The sequence below is a fragment of the Oncorhynchus clarkii genome, chromosome 19 (assembly GCF_045791955.1).
Source record: "Oncorhynchus clarkii lewisi isolate Uvic-CL-2024 chromosome 19, UVic_Ocla_1.0, whole genome shotgun sequence".
In the NCBI taxonomy this organism is placed as follows: Eukaryota; Metazoa; Chordata; class Actinopteri; order Salmoniformes; family Salmonidae; genus Oncorhynchus; species Oncorhynchus clarkii.
This window is the reverse complement of record NC_092165.1, coordinates 58,742,492-58,763,977: the sequence shown is the minus strand read 5'-3', so window position 1 is coordinate 58,763,977 and position 21,486 is coordinate 58,742,492. Positions and strand designations below refer to the sequence as shown.

Sequence of the window (21,486 nt, the reverse complement as noted above, 5' to 3'; positions counted from 1 at the left end):
GTCGGGGGGCTAGGGTCAGTTTGTTATATCTGGAGTACTTCTCCTGTCCTATTCGGTGTCCTGTGTGAATCTAAGTGTGCGTTCTCTAATTCTCTCCTTCTCTCTTTCTTTCTCTCTCTCGGAGGACCTGAGCCCTAGGACCATGCCCCAGGACTACCTGACATGATGACTCCTTGCTGTCCCCAGTCCACCTGGCCGTGCTGCTGCTCCAGTTTCAACTGTTCTGCCTTATTATTATTCGACCATGTTGGTCATTTATGAACATTTGAACATCTTGGCCATGTTCTGTTATAATCTCCACCCGGCACAGCCAGAAGAGGACTGGCCATCCCACATATGCTCTCTCTAATTCTCTCTTTCTTTCTCTCTCTCTGAGGACCTGAGCCCTAGGACCATGCCCCAGGAATACCTGACATGATGACTCCTTGCTGTCCCCAGTCCACCTGACTGTGCTGCTGCTTCAGTTTCAACTGTTCTGCCTTATTATTATTTGACCATGCTGGTCATTTATGAACATTTGAACATCTTGGCCATGTTCTGTTATAATCTCCACCCGGCACAGCCAGAAGAGGACTGGCCACCCCACATAGGAAGAAACCTAGAGAGGAACCAGGCTATGTTTTGGCCTTTCTAGGGAGTTTTTCCTAGCCACCGTGCTTCTACACCTGCATTGCTTGCTGTTTGGGGTTTTAGGCTGGGTTTCTGTACAGCACTTTGAGATATCAGCTGATGTACGAAGGGCTATATAAATAAATTTGATTTGATTTGATTTGATACATATATATATATGTGTGTGTGTAGTGTACATTGATCGATTGCAGCTATACCGACTCCTTGAAATATTTGACAGGACATGTGTTCATTAATCAGAATAGTTACTAGGAGTTATTCTTTCATGTCAGGCATGAAATATTCTCTCATCAGTTAAACATAGTCCAAATTTAAAAAGGGAAAACTATTTTGGTCAGATTTGATCTATTTCTGTGTGTAACGATTTTCATTGGTGGAAGGAGAGGAGGACCAAAGTGCAGCGTGGTATGTATCCCTAATACTTTTAATCCAGAATGAATAGACGAACAAAACAACGATAAACGAACAGTTTAACACTAACCAGAAAATAATCACCCACAACTCAAAATGGGAAAACAGGCTGCCTAAGTATGGTTCTCAATCAGAGACAACGATAACCAGCTGCCTCTGATTGGGAACCACACCAAGCCAAACACATAGAAATATAACACACAGAACAAAACATAGAATGCCCACCCCAACTCACGCCCTGACCAACCTAAAATAGAGACATAAGAAAAGGAACTAAGGTCAGGACGTGACATTATGAGAGTGATTGACAGTACATTCAGGTATGAACAAACCATGGCTGTTAATTTCAACCTGATTGAATATGCCATTGTATCCTGGGTAATCCTCATGAGGTTTATCAGTGATAAAGCCAGAACCTCATCTCTGTTTTTTCAGGGGTTGTTGTTTATATTATTATATATATATATATTTTTTTTACATGTGCATGATTCAATTAAATGCAGATGTATGTTGCATGCACATATCCTATATATTTAACTAGGCAAATTCTTATTGATAGTGACGGCCTGCCGGGGAACAGTGGGTTAACTGCCATGTTCAGGGGCAGAACAACATATTTTTACCTTGTCAACTCGGGGATTCGATTTAGCAACCTTTTGTTTACTAGCCCAACTCTCTAACCACTAGGCTACCTGATATGTATATTCTGTGTATATTTACCACCCATGAACCTTAATAATGATATAATACAATGGATTACCTGAATGGGGGAAATTTGACTTTATTCTGTAGATTAGACTGTTCTCTGTAGATTAGACTGCTCTCTGTAGATTAGACTGCTCTCAGGTAGATTAGACTGCTCTCAGGTAGATTAGACTGCTCTCGGGTAGATTAGACTGCTCTCAGGTAGATTAGACTGCTCTCAGGTAGATTAGACTGCTCTCGGGTAGATTAGACTGCTCTCGGGTAGATTAGACTGCTCTCTGTAGATTAGACTGCTCTCTGTAGATTAGACTGATCTCTGTAGATTAGACTGCTCTCTGTAGATTAGACTGCTCTCTGTAGATTAGACTGCTCTCTGTAGATTAGACTGCTCTCTGTAGATTAGACTGCTCTCTGTAGATTAGACTGCTCTCTGTAGATTAGACTGCTCTCTGTAGATTAGACTGCTCTCTGTAGATTAGACTGTTCTCTGTAGATTCAAACCTAAACGTCAACTTCTAACATGGCCGACGGCTTCCTCCTCATATTTATTTTTCTATTGCGACGTGTTTCAGAGATATACTCTTATCAGGGGGAAAATTATACTTATTAGGGCATATAAAATGTTTACGTAGCTATACGTAGAAGATTAAAACCTCAAGTAAAAGCCTGGTGAGAGCGGCATGTGAGTGCTCTTTCTAAAGCCCATTACGACAGCTGTATTGGCTGAGGGAGATTACATCTACTGTATTTCTGGTTCCATATCAAATCACACTGGACTGGGTTCAATATCTACTTTCCCCTCCACGGAATGTCATGATTGCCTTTTGAGGATAAGATCAATGTCAATTCAAGTCATACACTCGGGGTAAACGAGAGAGAGAGAGTGACATGGTTACTAATTATCTTCTCCTGCTCACCCACCTTAGGTGCCATTCAAAAAAGGTATATTGAACCTTCCTTGGGTTCTTTACAGGAGATAATGTAAACGGGCCCAGAACAGAACATCACTGCTAGTGTCCCTTTCTTATTTGCCAAATAACTACAGAGATTTTGCGTTACAATACTATAGCTTTCTCATTTTAATAATATTGTCTTCCTTTGTGTGTACATTTTCTCACAATTTGTAAATAAGTGGAATGTTCTCTATGACTTGGTTTGTTTGCGTCCAAATCCTCTGTTTGACCCTTCCATCATTTGGCTCTGTTTGACTCTTCCGTCATTTGGCTCTGTTTGACTCTTCCGTCATTTGGCTCTGTTTGACTCTTCCGTCATTTGACTGACAAATCCTCTGTTTGACTCTTCCATCATTTGACTCTGTCTGACTCTTCCATCATTTGACTCTGTCTGACTCTTCCATCATTTGACTCTGTCTGACTCTTCCATCATTTGACTCTGTCTGACTCTTCCATCACTTGACAATTGGGGATAGCTTATTTCCTCATTTAAAGAAAGCCTTAAGATGGTTGACACAGCATCATGTCACACCAGGACAGAGTAAAGAACCCATTCATAATTTGTGTATATCCACGGGAGAGTGCTCCTCGATAATAAAAAAATGTTTTTTTTTAAAGAACGATGGGTACACTTTTTCACATTATCTGCCAATTTCTCTGAATCACAGGCGAGACACACTCCAGTCCCCAATGCAGCTGTTTACATTTCCCAGGCGAGCAGAGCCTGAGACCCAAGAGATTTCCAGAGCTGCAGAGGTCTTGACACAACTCGATTTATTCTAAACCACAGAGCCATCTGGAGACAGAAAAGCCCCCTTGTTGCATCAGGTAGGCCTATGGTCATATTTCACTCCAACCGTTATCACACTATATATGAATATTTTAGTCTATGCTATTTGCTTGCAAAAACAGCACAAAGGTCATGTCCAGTCTGTGGATATATTCAGATAGCCCACACACACAGTATCTTATTAACTTAGATTGAGACAAAGATATGCAGAATCCACACTTAACTAATAGTTAAATATATATATATATATATAGAGAGAGAGAGAGATATGCAATATTATTGAATTGCAAATGGTTGCCCTGCACCAGCCTAATTAGAGATCTGTTTCAGACTATTTGCATTAGTGAACTCGATGCTCCTTATATTGGAGAACTTGGCACTGATTGCAGACCGATCAGGCTCTTCCTTCACCCGTGCACACAGTGGTCTGTCACATCAACTCCAACATGTACCGCTCCTATTCTTGTGTTTGCAATAATAGGTATCTAGTATATTTTTTATGTTTCATGAGCTGAAATAAAAGATTCCAGAAATGTTCCATATGCACAAAAAGCTTATTTCTCTCAAATTGTGTGCACAAATTTGTTTACATCCCTGTTCGTGAGCATTTCTCCTTTGCCAAGATAATCCATCTCCCAGACAGGTGTGGCATATCAAGAAGCTGATTAGGGAGACTGCAATTGGCATGCTGACTGCAGGAATTTTTTATTTTTTAATTATCTGTTATTTTACCAGGTAAGTTGACTGAGAACACATTCTCATTTGCAGCAACGACCTGGGGAATAGTTACAGGGGAGAGGAGGGGGATGAATGAGCCAAACTGGGGATTATTAGGTGACCGTGATGGTTTGAGGGCCAGATTGGGAATTTAGCCAGGACACCGGGGTTAACACCCCTACTCTTACGATAAGTGCCATGGGATCTTTAATGACCTCAGAGAGTCAGGACACCCGTGTAATGTCCCATCCGAAAGACGGCACCCAACACAGGGCAGTGTCTGCCAATCACTGCCCTGGGATATTTTTTTAGTTTTTAGACCAGAGGAAAGAGTGCCTCCTACTGGCCCTCCAACACCACTTCCAGCAGCATCTGGTCTCCCATCCAGGAACTGACCAAGACCAACCCTGCTTAGCTTCAGAAGCAAGCCAGCAGTGGTATGCAGGGTGGTATGTCCACCAGAGCTGTTTCTAGAGAATTTAATGTTCATTTCCTACACCATAAGCCACCTCCAATGTCATTTTAGAAAATTTGGCAGTAAGTCCAACTGGCCTCACAACCACAGACCACGTGCATGGCGTCGTGTGGGTCGAGTGGTTTGCTGATGTCAAGGTTGTGAACAGAGTTCCCCATGGTGGCAGTGGGATTATGGTATAGGCAGGCATAAGCCACGGACAATGAACACAATTTGAATGCACAGACATACTATGACAAGATCCTGAGGCCCATTGTCGTACACTGGAGAAGTGTGCCCTTCATAAATTAATCCCGGTATGGCGTTGTGTGGGCAAGCGGGTTTGGGTGATGTCAACGTTGTGAACAGAGTTCCCCATGGTGGCAGTGTGGTTATGATATGAGCAAGCATAAGCTATGAACAATGAACACAATTGCATTTTATTGATGGCAATTTGAATCCACAGAGAGACCGTGATGATATCCTGAGGACCTTTGTTGTGCCATTCATCCGCCGCCATCACCTCATGTTTCAGCATGATAATGGTCTGTCCCATGTCGCAAGGATCTGTACACAATTCCTGGAAGCTGAAAATGTCCCTGTTCTTCCATGGCCTGCATACTCACCAGTCATGTCCCCCATTGAGCATGTTTGGGATGCTCTGGATCAACGTGTGCGACAGCGTGTTCCAATTCCCACCAATATCCAGCAACTTCACACAGCCATTGAAGAGAAGTGGGACAACATTCAACAGCCTGATCAATTCTATGTGAAGGAGATGTGTCGTGCTGCATGAGGCAAATGGTGGTCACACCAGATTCTGACTGGTGTTCTGATCCACAGCCTAACTGTTTTTTGTTAAGGTATCTGTGACCAACAGATGCATATCTGTATTCCCAGTTATGTGAAATCCATAGATTAGGGCTTCATATGAACTGTACCTCAGCAAAACCTTTGAAATTGTTACATGTTGCTTTAATATTTTTTGTTCAGCATAGTTTCATTCAGTCTGATTGCAATGAACAGCCACGTACAAATAAGGTTTGTTTATAAGTATATGCCCACACTGAACCACAGGGGACCCTTCTCAAGATAGGCGTGAAGAGTGGGTTGATTTTCCTTCATATATATATAAAAAAAATAACTGTAGGATCGGATGTTATTTTAAGGAACTAGAAACTGAATTCTCGTCCCACACACACACACACACACACACACACACACACACACACACACACACACACACACACACACACACACACACACACACACACACACACACACACACACACACACACACAAAGCTCTTTTCTGTTCATTGCCACCCAATTCCTCTCAAAACTCCCACCATGCACTATAATTAAATTTATTTGGAGATGGCATACACAGCTGTTTTAAAATGATGGGATGTTTTGTAGACAACGGTTTCCCCGGTAATCTCTAAAGTGTGAGACTGCAGGTGCATCACGTTTTCATGATTATAATTGTTTTGTTTTACTCTACAATAGGATTTTATTTGTTTGTTCAATGTCATCTGCTTTCTATGAAAAACAGTGTACATACAGTGCATTTTAATAACTACAGAATTATGTTAGTAAACGATATAGACGACACTCATTCTGCCTTTGTATTCATTGGGGCAAGTAGCAGAGATATTTCCAGTGTTGGGAAGTAGTGAACTACGTGTATTTCAAATAGTAATTGAACTACATTTTACAGTACGTTGTCGGTAGTTGAACTAAATTCTAGGTGGTGTTTTCAGTAGTTAACTAGTGTTTTACTATGTTTTTTGCAAAAAAAAAAAAAAAATAGGCAATCATTTCCTTTCTGTTTTAGCATCAGACTAATTTTCACTTCAGACGTAGCTGTTGTCTAAAGTATTATTTTTTTAAAGTGATATGTTCTTGCAATTTGTAGTCCGACTGTTTCTATTTTTAGAAGATAACGTTTTTTTTAAAAAATCTAACGTAGGAACATGTTAATATGTTTTCTTTTTTTCCCAAGAGGAAGATCATCTGATTTGCATTCGTATTTGCATTTCAGATATTTTCAGCTTATTTCATATTATCATCACACTTAAACTGGATGTATTATTTTTTTAATGGAGAAATGCATCATTAAATATGCAATACATTGTATACATAGCCTGCAGCTTGCACAGTGTTTGACCCACTAAATTGAAAATTGAACCCATCATGTATTTGTCTGTATTACAATGTTTACTGCGATTCTGAAGCCATTCATATCCTTTTTTCTTTCAGAGAGGTTGTGAAGTTGGCATAACAGCCTTTTAGTCTTTGGCCAAATCAATAACCTCAGTTTCGACAAGGAGATGGTGGGGGAGAGGGGGCATGGCCATATGGCCATTCATTGAAATCAATAACCTCAGGTTCGATAAGGGGATAGGTGGGCCATTCATTGAAATCGATGACCTCAGTTTCGATAAGGGGATGGGGGGGGGGGCATGGCCATTCATTGAAATCAATAACCTCAGTTTCGATAAGGGGATGGGGGGGGCATGGCCATTCATTGAAATCGATAACCTCAGTTTCAATAAGGGGATGGGGGGAGGGGGGGGCATGGCCATTCTTGCAGTGTGATTCAAGCTATCGATTCATTCATTATCCTGTAGGAAGACAAGACTAGAATTATCAAACACAGTACATAGACAATGACATATTGTTCACTCCTCAAAGCAACAAGCAGATTGTGCTGAAATGCAGAAAGTTAGCTGAAATGCAGTAAGTTAGCTGATCCGCCCCCCCGGGTGCTACAGCGTCAACAAATTAACTCAATCATGTATTTCCTGGAGGCAACTACTGTACTGTATATGACCACACCTCATATTTACAGAGTGCCCTTCGAGACCTAAGGAGCTCTGGTGGTCGGTTGGCTATCAACAGCAGATTTCCTGACCGCAGCAGTAGACCCTAACTGCCTTTTCTCTCCAACACCCTGTGTCTTGCTTCGAAGATCGAGGGGATCCCCAGAGGGAAAGGGTGGATAGTTTCCTGACTGGGGACAGCAGGGTAAAGGAGGTTCTGCCCTGGGCGGCTTTACACGCGCTGTGGACGAGGAAACACAATAGAAATTGCAGAGGCCTTAAAGAGCCTCAACCTACACTGGAACTCAGAAATCCTAGTGGCAAGAAACAGTATGTGAACCCTTTGGAATTACCTGGATTTCTGCATAAATTGGTCATCAAATTTGATCTGATCTTCATCTAAGTCACAACAATAGACAAACATATTAGTTTAAGCACACTAACACACAAATGATTGTGTTTTTCTTGTCTATATTGAATACATCATTTAAACATTCACAGTGTAGGTTGGAAAAAGTACGTGAACCCCCTAGTCTCCAGCCTGGAGTCCAATCAATGAGAGGAGATTGGAGACGTTCTTTAGAGCTGCCTTGCCCTATAAAAAAACTCACAAAATCTGAGTTTGCTATGCAAGAAGCATTGCCTGATGTGAACCATGCCTCGACCTAAAGAGATCTCAAAAGACCTAAGATTAAGAATTATTGACTTGATTAAAGCTGGAAAATGTTACAAAAGTATCTCTAAAAGCCTTGATGTTCATCAGTCCACGGTAAGACAAATTGTCTATAAAATGGAGAAAGTTCAGCACTGTTGCTGCTCTCCCTAGGAGTGGCCGTCATGCAAAGATCACTGCAAGACCACAGTGCAGAATGCTCAATGAGGTTAAGAAGAATCCTAGAGTGTCAGCTAAAGACTTACAGAAATCTCTGGAACATGCTAACATCTCTGTCGACGTGTCTACGGTACATAAAACACTAAACAAGAATGGTGTTCATGAGAGGGCACCACGGAAGAAGCCACTGCTGTCCAAAAAAAATAAACATTGCTGCATGTCTGAAGTTTGTAAAAGTGCACCTGGATGTTTCCAAAAGCTACTGGCAAAATATTTTGTGGACAAATTAAACTAAAGCTGAGTTTGTTTGGAAGGAACACACAACATTAAGTGTGGAGAAAAAAAGGCACAGCACACCAACATCAAAACCTCATCCCAACTGTAAAGTATTGTGGAGGGAGCATCATGGTTTGGGGCTGCTTTGCTGCCTCAGCACCTGGACAGCTTGCTATCATCGACGGAAAAATGAATTCCCAAGTTTATCAAGACATTTTGCAGGAGAATGTTAGGCTATCTCTCCGCCAATTGAAGATCAACAGAAGTTGGGTGATGCAACAGGACAACGACCCAAAACACAGAAGTAAATCAACAACAGAATGGCTTCAACACAAGAAAATGCACCTTCCGGAGTGGCCCAGTCAGAGTCCTGAACTCAACCTGATTGAGAGGCTGTGGCATGACCTCAAGACAGCAGTTCACACCAGACATCCCAAGAATACAGACATCCCAAGAATGGTCAAAACTTCCTCCTGACCGTTGTGCAGGTCTGATCCATAACTACAGAAAACGTTTGGTTGAGGTTATTGCTGTCAAAGGAGGGTCAACCAGTTATTAAATCCAAGGGTTCACATACTTTTCCCACCCTGCACTGTGAATGTTTACACGGTGTGTTCAGTAAAGACATGAAAACATATAATTGTTATTGTGTTATTAGTTTAAGCAGACGCTGTGGGTCTATAGTTGTGACCTAGATGAAGATCAGATCAAATTTTATGACAAATTTATGCAGAAGTCCATGTAATTCTTAAGGGTTCACATACTTTTTCTTGCCACTGTATATCAACAGGCCCACAAGATCATTGGCGCTGTACACCAGGCAGGTCCTACTGTACACCAGGCAAGACCTACTGTACACCAGGCAGGTCCTACTGTACACCAGGCAGGTCCTACTGTACACCAGGCAAGACCTACTGTACCCCAGGCAGGTCCTACTGTACACCAGGCAAGACCTACTGTACCCCAGGCAAGACCTACTGTACACAGGCAGGTCCTACTGTACACCAGGCAAGTCCTACTGTACACCAGGCAAGTCCTACTGTACACAATGGAAAGACGTACTGTACACCAGGCAAGTCCTACTGTACACAAGGCAAGTCCTACTGTACACCAGGCAAGTCCTACTGTACACAATGGAAAGTCCTACTGTACACCAGGCAAGACCTACTGTACACCAGGCAAGACCTACTGTACACAATGGAAAGTCCTACTGTACACCATGCAAGACCTACTGTACACCAGGCAAGACCTACTGTACACCAGGCAAGACCTACTGTACCCCAGGCAAGTCCTACTGTACCCCAGGCAAGTCCTACTGTACCCCAGGCAAGTCCTACTGTACCCCAGGCAGGTCCTACTGTACCCCAGGCAAGACCTACTGTACCCCAGGCAAGACCTACTGTACACCAGGCAAGACCTACTGTACCCCAGGAAAGTCCTACTGTACACAATGGAAAGACGTACTGTACACAATGGAAACTCCTACTGTACCCCAGGAAAGTCCTACTGTACACAATGGAAAGTCCTACTGTACACAATGGAAAGGCCTACTGTACACAATGGAAAGGCCTACTGTACACAATGGAAAGGTCTACTGTACACAATGGAAAGTCCTACTGTACACAATGGAAAGGCCTACTGTACACAATGGAAAGTCCCACTGTACACAATGGAAAGTCCCACTGTACACAATGGAAAGTCCCACTGTACACAATGGAAAGGCCTACTGTACACAATGGAAAGGCCTACTGTACACAATGGAAAGGCCTACTGTACACAATGGAAAGGTCTACTGTACACAATGGAAAGTCCTACTGTACACAATGGAAAGGCCTACTGTACACAATGGAAAGTCCTACTGTACACCATGCAAGACCTACTGTACACCAGGCAAGACCTACTGTACACCAGGCAAGACCTACTGTACACAATGGAAAGTCCTACTGTACACCAGGCAAGTCCTACTGTACCCCAGGCAAGTCCTACTGTACCCCAGGCAAGTCCTACTGTACCCCAGGCAAGACCTACTGTACCCCAGGCAAGACCTACTGTACCCCAGGCAAGACCTACTGTACCCCAGGCAAGACCTACTGTACCCCAGGAAAGTCCTACTGTACACAATGGAAAGACGTACTGTACACAATGGAAACTCCTACTGTACCCCAGGAAAGTCCTACTGTACACAATGGAAAGTCCTACTGTACACAATGGAAAGGCCTACTGTACACAATGGAAAGGCCTACTGTACACGATGGAAAGTCCTACTGTACACAATGGAAAGGCCTACTGTACACAATGGAAAGGCCTACTGTACACGATGGAAAGTCCTACTGTACACGATGGAAAGTCCTACTGTACACAATGGAAAGTCCCACTGTACACAATGGAAAGTCCTACTGTACACAATGGAAAGGCCTACTGTACACAATGGAAAGGCCTACTGTACACAATGGAAAGGTCTACTGTACACAATGGAAAGTCCTACTGTACACAATGGAAAGTCCTACTGTACACAATGGAAAGTCCTACTGTACACAATGGAAAGTCCTACTGTACACAATGGAAAGTCCTACTGTACACAATGGAAAGGCCTACTGTACACAATGGAAAGTCCTACTGTACACAATGGAAAGTCCTACTGTACACAATGGAAAGTCCTACTGTACCCCAGGAAAGTCCTACTGTACACAATGGAATTTAAGAAACAATCCATATCATAACAAAACAGTATGAGTGTTAAAATCAGGTGTGGAAGTAACAAATTAACAAATGCTCTCCTTACTGTAATTGGATAGCTTTTCAGAGTGCATTTCAGAGTGCATTTCAGAGTGCATTTCAGATTACTTTTCAGAGTGCATTTCAGAGTGCATTTTGCCAAAGGGTGGAGAGAAACGTTGGCCGTTTTTAATATGATATTTGCGTGAGAGTGACTAACATGATCAATGAAAAACCATTTTTCCTGTCGAGATGTGAGGATAACAGTATAACCCTCATGGTGTATGATGCTTTACTGCTTAGGGATCCCTCTGACCCCAGGAACAGGAAATAAAGATTAAACGCTTCCAGGTAGACTATTAAATACTTTCAGCTATCCCAGCTGGAACAAAGCAGCATTACAGTGGTTAAAGAAGGAACCTGTAAGGCCAAGCGTTGCCCAGACATTCTTACATTTAAATGTACTTGTAACGATTGCCGTCGGGAGAAGGAGAAGGTGAGGACCAAGGTGCAGCGTGGTACGTGTTCATCTTTTATTGTGAATTGAACACTGAATGGAAAAACAACAAAAGAGAATGAAAGAAACCGAAACAGTTCTGTCTGGTACAGAATACAAAAAACAGAAAACAACTACCCACAAAACCCATGTGGGCAAGAGCTACCTACCTAAGTATGGTTCTCAATCAGAGACAACGACAGACAGCTGTCCCTGCATGAGAACCACACCCGGCCAAAACCAACGACATACAAAAACATAGAAAAAAAGAACATAGAATGCCCACCCTAGTCACACCCTGGCCTAACCAAAATAGAGAATAAAAGCCTCTCTCTAGGGCGTGACAGTATTAAGAGAGAAGATGATTGGAGAGAGGCTAAATTAGTCCACCAATCAGAATACAGTTGTTTCAACAAAGTCTTTTGAAAAGTTGATTTGTCTATAGATGATTAAAGTGTCTGTCTTGTCAAATGTGAAGAGAGCAAAGGCTGCACACACGTACAGTACTGCAATGTGCCCGCCACTGTCTGTGTGTGATACGTGTTGGGATTCTGGTGGTGTGCCAAGCTCTTTATAAATAGTGATGAGGCCAGATACAATTTTCTGAGGTGAACCACAGGGGAACAAATTAACAATCATATCCAATCTCCAAATTCAGGATATCGCAAAATACAATCTCAGTGGAATATTTTCTGTTGAATATATATATACACCCTATCCTAGATAAACTTGCTAAGGATATCTAGCAGGGCCATTATCATCTGATCATATGAACCCTGAGGTTAACCTGTTCCACCAGACTACTGGAAATACAATTTTTTTTTATGGCATGGACATAGAAACTTGTAGATTGCAACAACAACAAAATAAATGTGTTTTTTTAAATTACAAAATGTAACTAAAGGTCTCCTTTTTTTGCTTTTTCTGCATCTACCCCCCAGATTATAACCAGCTGGGATTTTGTTCCCAGAATCATTGAAAGGCTTTTGATCATTACATGGGTCCTCTATGATCCAACTACAGAGCCCTCAGCCTTCAATGTTGGCCACTATTCCCTCTTTTCTCAAGAGACTCAACAAGAGCTTCCAGGAACGTGAACGTTTCTCCTCTTTGGATCAACATAAGCCTTTCTTCAGTCCTTGGAGACTCGTCAAAGAGGGTCTGTATTATCTTATGATGCATACTCTTCCAACTAATAGGGTGGACTGTTGCATACTAAACACTTACATACATACATATATTTATATATATATATATATATAAATATACATAAATAGGAAGAAGAAGAATATGCTTTGGTCAGCTCCAGCAATACTTTGTAGAAAGTATCTGGTCAACTAATTATTTTTTTGGGATAGAAATCAAATCATTTCCAAGGAGAGTATGAAAACCCCACTTTAAGTTGTATGTTTACATGCATCTTAATTCATTTCATGGGAATACCGTGGCATTGGATATAATATATAATATACAGTATATACAGATATAAAACATATAGATAGATATAGTCATCACATACAGTACATGCTTAATAACAGTGGCCACATTACCAGATGTGCATCATGATGTTTTCTACAGCGCATATTCCCCACCTATAGTTAATTACCTAAATAGGTAATTACGTTTAAGGGAAATTTCACAATATTTCAACCTTTTATATTCATCATCTCCAGCACCACCCCAACATCAACATATGTGAAAATGGCACGTTTCTATGTTTTGTAGTAAAAAATATAAACGTTAAATCATCAACAGATTAGTAGATCATTATCATATCAAATCAAATTCGTGTTTAGAAGATGTCATTGCGGGTGGAAGGACACAGAGCCACAGTGTCCAACGATCCCCCTTGTCTCAGCCTCCAGTATCTATGCTGCAATAGTCTATGTGCTGTGTGGGGGACAGAATCAGTCTGTCCAGGGTCAGTCTGTCCTATCTGGTGTTATTCTCCTATCTAATCTGGTGTCCTGTGTGAATTTAAGTATTTTCTCTCTCTCTCTCTCTCTCTCCCTCTCTCCCAGACCCTCTCTTCCACACCGGTTGTCTCGATCTCTGAATGCTCGGCTATGAAAAGCCAACTGACATTTACTCCTGAGGTACTGACCTGTTGCACCCTCTACAACCACTGTGATTATTATTTCACCCTGTTGGTCATCTATGAACGTTTGAACATCTTGAAGAAAAATCTAGCCTTATTGGCCGTGTACTCTTATAATCTCCACCCAGCACAGCCAGAAGAGGACTGGCCACCCCTCAGAGCCTGGTTCCTCTCTACCCAGCACAGCCAGAAGAGGACTGGCCACCCCTCAGAGCCTGGTTCCTCTCTACCCAGCACAGCCAAAAGAGGACTGGCCACCCCTCAGAGCCTGGTTCCTCTCTACCCAGTACAGCCAAAAGAGGACTGGCCACCCCTCAGAGCCTGGTTCCTCTCTACCCAGTACAGCCAGAAGAGGACTGGCCACCCTTCAGAGCCTGGTTCCTCTCTAGGTTTCCTCCTAGGTTCCTGCCTTTCTAGGGAGTTTTTCCTAGCCTGTGTGCTTCTACATCTGCATTGCTTGCACTTCTGTGTTTTAGGCTGGGTTTCTGTATAAGCACATTGTGACATCTGCTGATGTAAAAAAGGGCTTTATACTGTAAATACATTAGATTTGATGAATGTAGCCTCTGAAATCTATAAATAGATGTACTTTACCACAGTTGAAACAAGGTCTTCTTCGAAGTACTGTTTTGTACTGTTAGTATTGTTCATAGGATATTGTTAAAATGGCAGACAAGTGGCACTGTTATCTGGTATTTAAAAAAAGGAATAATGCACGAGTCAAGTACATCATTATGTGAGCTGCTCCAAGAATACATTACTGAACATTCAAAGTGAGGTCTAACTATAATAGTCATAGCAATTTCTCAGTGATTATTAGTAGACTGAATGCTTTAGCCTCTCTGATATGTATTTTACTGCAATGAAAGGGGACTTGTCATATTCACACATGAAGCTCTGCTGGAAACGTACATTACTAAACTAGAAATCATTTGATTGGAATTTTTTTTAGTGGAGAATATTGTGTTTATAGTGGAAAGTGTATTGTTGTCATCTTTCTACCTCGATGAAAGATGAAATAGAGCCAGTCCTCTGAGGTCTGTTGGGGACGCCGGCGGCTGTCGTGACCCCAGACAACCTACTTGACAGAGGAGCTGACAGAGAGAGACGGGTGGTGCTTACTGTCCCACGGGGCTGGGACTTGGCTGCACTCAACCTGCAGAGGGGACGTGATCATGGACTACCAGGTCAGTGTTACCCGTAATCACAAGTTATTAATTAGGACTTTCATTTAAAACAAATCTAATTGAAATTTAACCAAATTCAAAAACTACGAATCACTCTGCACTAGTCCACTTTTAAGATTGTTTTTTATCATCTAGTAAGCGGGCAAACCGAAAATACACTACAATTATGTTCCAGACTGGAGGACGTTCTGTGGACTTGACTGAAGAGAGAATCAAGACGATTTCAGAGAAGTTATAAAGGATGCAAATGTTGTTGGAAAGATAATAGACTTGTATAGACATCCTGTCAACATTGATTGCTGGCTGGGAGGACTGGTAGAGGAACCTCTGTCTGGTTCCAGGACAGGTCCGCTCTTTTCATGTCTCATTGAAAAACAGATGATGATGATTTGAGAAGGAGACAGGTGAGCTTTCGAAAAAACACATTTACAGACTACATGTAAAAACATAGAGTAAAGCCACACAGCACCTCGGAAGGTATCTGGTATAGGATACACTGTAGAAGTATTGTGGTAGTATTTGCTGCGTGGAGCCGTATCTGACTACTTTGGACTGATTATTATTATCAATGAATTACTGGATGTATTCAGGTTCTGGTGGGACAGTGAGGGTGTGTTTACACAGAGGGTTGAACTTCTAAAAGGTACTCTCTTGTCTCATGTCATCTGTAACAAAAGTGAAGTGAAAGAGGCCCCCCCTCTTGACACTAATACTCAGTGTTTTGCCCCCCTGTGTGATAATATGCCATCAACGAGCTTGGGAGGCGTGGAGACTAGCCCATTCATTCTCATTCATTTATGTGTTTGTATTTAAATGTCAGTGGTGCTAAACATTGGCAGTTAAGTGGCCACACCCCCACAGGTTCTTAAATCCAATTTTAAAAATAACAGTATTTTTTTTGTACACGGTCAAATTAGAACGCACAGGACTGAATGAGAGGAAACAGACAGGCTGCAAGCGTCAACGGAGTCACAGCTCGTCAAATTAGAAAGCAAGTCTATTTTTGACTTGTCCACCCAGAGCGATGCTGGTATAATAAGCAAGTCATTGATTGGGTCATTTGTAGAAAAGGGATGAGAGGAATTGTTATGATTTTCTCTACGCTAAGTAGACTAAAGACGTAGTTTAAAATGTATTGGGCTGTAAGCTAAGGTTTTTCAGGGCTTCATTTTACAGCTAGAGGGCTCCTGATATCTCCAGGAATTATTAGCATCATTTTAGACTTTTGTTGTCTAGTACTGTCTTTTTGCTAGCTAGGGCTTGTCTTTCTGTTAGCCTACTTGGTGTGTGAACTGCTGACTGCTATTAAGGGGCAATTTGTGACTGTTGTTTTGGTAATCAGTGGCTGTATTGGAGGGGGAGTGGTTTCTCCTCTCCTAGGCAATCAGCAATTAAGGGGAGTGGTTTCTCCTCTCCTAGGCAATCAGCAATTAAGGGGAGTGGTTTCTCCTCTCCTAGGCAATCAGCAATTACTGGGAGTGGTTTTTCCTCTCCTAGGCAATCAGCAATTAAGGGGAGTGGTTTCTCCTCTCCTAGGCAAACAGCAATTAAGGGGAGTGGTTTCTCCTCTCCTAGTCAATCAGTAATTAGTGCAGGGAGGTGTGCTCATCACTTTTGGAAGGCAATTAGCAATTAGTATTAGTAATTCAGTCTCCCCTGTTGTAAGTGGTGGTCTCGTCACTGAAACGAAGACTGTTCTGTAGAGTTGTTGGAGGATGAAGAGAGAGGAAGGCTCCACTCGGTCACTTGAGTGTCCTACCTAGTTATTTTAATATCTCATGTTGCTCTTTTGTAGCCTTGTCAACTATGTGTGTTTTCTATACCAGTGAGCTCCTCTCCCTGTAGGCTTTAGAAGACCTTCCTCTGGCTGCAACCCTTTTAATTTAGTATCCCCTGAGCACCCAACCCTTTTTAATTTAGTGTCCCCTGAGCACCCAACCCTTTTAATTTAGTGTCCCCTGAGCACCCAACCCTTTTAATTTAGTGTCCCCTGAGCACCAAACCCATGTGGAATTCCTGGACAGTGTTTGAAACTGCCGATCTGCGGTCAAGAATGCCGAGTTCATCTCAGCCTATGCTGCCCTTCAGTCCCTTGACCTTTTTGGCCCTGACGTAGACCTGGATCACCCCAGAAAACAATGCTACTCTAGCTGCTCGCTCTTCATCTGACTAGGTTTTTTGTTAAATCTGAGAGCATCTGGTCATCACGGTGGTGACACAGGTCTACTCATTTCTCTTAAGTGATTTTCTATTTTCTCCCCCTCTCACTTGTCCATCTGCTCATTTGAATTCCATACTGTCACTTGTCCACTCAAGTTTAACATTGTCATCTATCGCCCACCAGGTGTCCTTAGAGTTCCTCAATGAGCTTGACACCTTGACAAGCAAATTTCCTGACAATGGCTCACTTCCTGACAATGGCTCACTTGGGGACTTCGACATCCGCCTTCGATGAATTTCTTTCCAACTTTCTATGTCCGCTCCTTGCCTCATCTGACCTCATCCTTTCCCAGGCAGGCAATACGCTACTAATCTCACTGCAACCCCCCTCCAGGGCTCTGATCACTATATACTATGTGTGTACACACTACTGTTCAAAAGTTTGGGTTCACTTATAAATGTCCTTTTTTTTTTTTTTTTGGTCCATTAAAATAACTTTGATCAGAAATACAGTGTAGACATTGTTATGTTGTAAATTACTATTGTAGCTGGACACGGCAGAATTTTAAAAAATTGAAAATCTACATAGGCGTACAGAGGCTCATTACCAGCAACCATCACTCGTGTGTTCCAATGGCACGTTGTGTTAGCTAATCCAAGTTCAGTTGAGTATCTGGAGCATCAGCATTTGTGGGTTCGATTACAGGCTCAAAATGGCTAGAAACAAAGTACTTTCTTCTTCAGTCTATTCTTGTTCTGAGAAATGAAGGCTTTTCCATGTGAAGGCCAGCATCCCGGAGTCGCCTCTTCACTGCTGACGTTGAGACTGGTGTTTTTCGGGTACTGTTTAATGAAGCTGCCAGTTGAGGACTTGCGAGGTGTCTGTTTCTCAAACTAGTGTACTAATGTACTTGTCCTCTTGCCCAGTTGTACACCGGGGCCTCCCACTCCTCTTTCTAGTTTGCACTGTTCTGTGAAGGGGGTAGTACTGTACACAGCATTGTACGAAATCTTCAGTTTCTTGGCAATTTCCCGCATGGAATAGCCTTCATTTCTTTTGAAGAAATTTTGAACGGCAGTGTGTGTGTGTGTCATGAAAAAGTACTTGCCCCCTTTCTAATTTGATGTACTTTTCCATATTTTTGATACTGAATATCAGATCTTCAAACAAAACCTAATATTAGATAAAGGGAACCTGAGTTTACCAATGTTGGAATTTGCTTAACTTTGAACATTGAGATATAAAATAAATGATAGAGACGAATCCTTGAATATAAATAATCTGTAGAAACCCAGAAGGCTTTGGAACGTGTTTGATGGAGGAGAGGAGAGCGATGTGTTGATACAGGGAAGACCGAAGGATATCTGAGGATTAGGTGAAGGAGGGCTTGAGGTCAGGAGGTGAGGGGTGAGGTCAGTTCCCCTTAAGGGAGTAATCAGGGTTAGTATCTGGTTACCATCTTTCTCTTGGGCATAAACTAAGGATTAGAGAGAGGGAGTGTCTTAAGTAGGATGTATATGAACTGTGATGTGAGAAATGTTTTGCTGTCTGATTACAGCTGTACAGAACCTTTGGGAACAATTAAACTTGGTTAAAGCTTCTCTAGTGTCCGAGTCATTTACTCTGAAAAATAAGAACCTAACACCAATAACAAAAAAGATATACTTATTTTATTAGCAAAGTTATGCAATACCCAATTGCTGTGTGAAAAAAGTAATTACATTACATTACTTACATTCAATAACTGATTGAGCTGAAATGACTGCAAACAAATGCTTCCTGTAGTTGTTGATCAGTCTCTCATGTTGCTGTGGAGGAATTTTGGCCCACTCTTGCAGGCAGGACTGCTTCAACTCAGCGACATTTGTGTGTTTTCAAGCATGAACTGCTCATTTCAAGTCCTGCTCCAACATCTCAATTAGGATTAGTCCTGGACTTTGACTAGGCCATTCCAAAACTTTAAATGTGTTGCTTTTTAATCATTTTCATGTAGATTTGATTGTGTGTTTTGGATCGTTGTCTTGCTGCATCACCCAGCTGTGCTTTAGCTCACAGACGGATGGCCTGACATTCTCAAGTAGAATTCTCTGATACAGAGCAGAATTCATGGTTCCTTCTATTAAGGCAAGTCGTCCAGGTCCTGAGGCAGCAAAGCATCCCCAAACCATCACACTACCACCATGCTTGACCGTTGGTATGAGGTTCTTACTGTGGAATACAGTGTTTGGTTTTCGCCAGGCATAATGGGACCCATCTCATCCAAAAAGTGGACTCAAGTTTGCCAAAAAGCGCCTGGAAGAATATTCTATGGACAGATGAGTCAAAGTTATAACTTTCTGGATGAGTATAAATCATCCCTGACCACTGGCTGTGTCCCCTCTGACTTCAAAATGTCCAGAGTCGCTCCCCTCCTCAAGAAGCCAACAATCAACTCCTCTGATGTCAAAAACTACAGACCGGTATCTCTTTCTTTTCTTTACAAAACACTTGAGCGTCTCTGACCAACTCTCTCGCCATCTTTCAGAACCATCTTCTTGACTCTAACCAGTGATGCTTCAAGACGTCCCAGGCTCTATCAGATGGAGGCTCTATCAGATCCTCCACCCTCCCTCTCAGTGCTGGGCGTCCCAGGCTCTATCAGATCCTCCACCCTCCCTCTCAGTGCTGGGCATCCCAGGCTCTATCAGATCCTCCACCCTCCCTCTCAGTGCTGGGTGTCCCAGGCTCTATCAGATCCTCCACCCTCCCTCTCAGTGCTGGGCGTCCCAGGCGCCATCAGATCCTCCACCCTCCCTCTCAGTGCTGGGTGTCCCAGGCTCTGCACACTCTTGGGTTGCGTCCAACCTGGCAGGCCGCTCGTACCAGGTGACTTGGAGACAATCTGTTTCTGACTCTCACTATTGGTGTCCCCCAGGGCTCATTTCTAGGCCCTCTCCTTTTCTCTCTATACATCGTCACTCGGCTCCATCATATCCTCACATGGTCTCTCCTATCATTGCTATGCAGATGACACTCAACTACTTTTCTCCTTCCATCCCCCTCTGACACCCAGGTGGCGACACGCATCTCTGCGTGCCTGGCAGATATCTCAGCTTGGATGTTGGTCCACCACCTCAAGCTCAATCTCGACAAGACGGAGATACTCTTCCTTCTGGGGAAGGTCTGCCAGCTCCAAGACCTCTCCATCAAGGTTGAGAACTCCAGTGTCCCCCTCTCAGAGTGCAAAAAGCCTTGGTATGACCCTGGACAACACCATGTCGTTCTCTGCAAACATCAATGCAGAGACTCGCTCCTGCAAGTTCATGCTCTACAACATCCGTAGAGTACGACCCTTCGCACAGAAAGTGGAGCAGGTCCTAATCCAGGTCATCACTTGTCTGGACTACTGCAACTCTCTGTTGGCTGGGCTTCCCGCTTGTGCATCAAACCCCTGCAACTCTCTGTTGGCTGGGCTCCCCGCTTGTGCATCAAACCCCTGCAACTTATCCAGAACGCTGCAGCCCGCCTGGTGTTAAACCTGCCAGTTCTTCCATGTCACCCCACTCCTCTGCACACTCCACTGTCTTCCAGTTGAAGCTTGTATCCACTACAAGACCATGGTACTTACCTATGGAGCGACAAGAGGAACTGCCCCTCCCTACCTTCAGGCTATGCACAAACCCTACACCCCAACTCGAGCAATCCATTCTGCCACCTCTGGTCTCCTGACCCTCCCACCCCTACAGGAGGGCAGCTCCCACTCAGCCCAGTCCAAGCTCTTCTCTGTTCTGGCACCCCAATGGTAGAACCAGCTTCTCTGAGTCCCAGCCCATCTTCCGAAAACTTCTAAAACCCAACCACTTCAGAGTTAAAATAAAAATACAAATCCCCACCCCCTCTTGCACCACCTACTTTGTCCTCTCCATTACTAGCTCTGACCTTGCTGACAGTATGCACTTTTTCCTCAATAAAGTGACTGTGATTATGTGGTTGTCCCACATTTAGCTATCTTAAAACCTGTTATGGCTGCAATCCCGATACCGGGATCGATATGACAACTACCAGTGAAAATAGAGGGCGCCAAATTCAAACCACAGAAATCTCATAATTCCTAAAACATACATATGTTTTATGTAATTTTAAAGCTATTCTCGTTGTTAATCCCACCAAAGTGTCCGATTTCAAATAGGCTTTTTCAGCGAAAGCACTACAAACGATTATGTTACGTCTCCACCAAACCACAATAAGCACAGCCATT

General features: G+C 42.8%; 1 pseudogene; it reads left to right on the top strand.

Moving 5' to 3' along the window:
* Positions 1–14,907: 14,907 nt before the first annotated feature.
* Positions 14,908–21,034, top strand: LOC139374537 (uncharacterized; annotated as a pseudogene).
* The last annotated feature ends 452 nt before the right edge of the window (positions 21,035–21,486 follow it).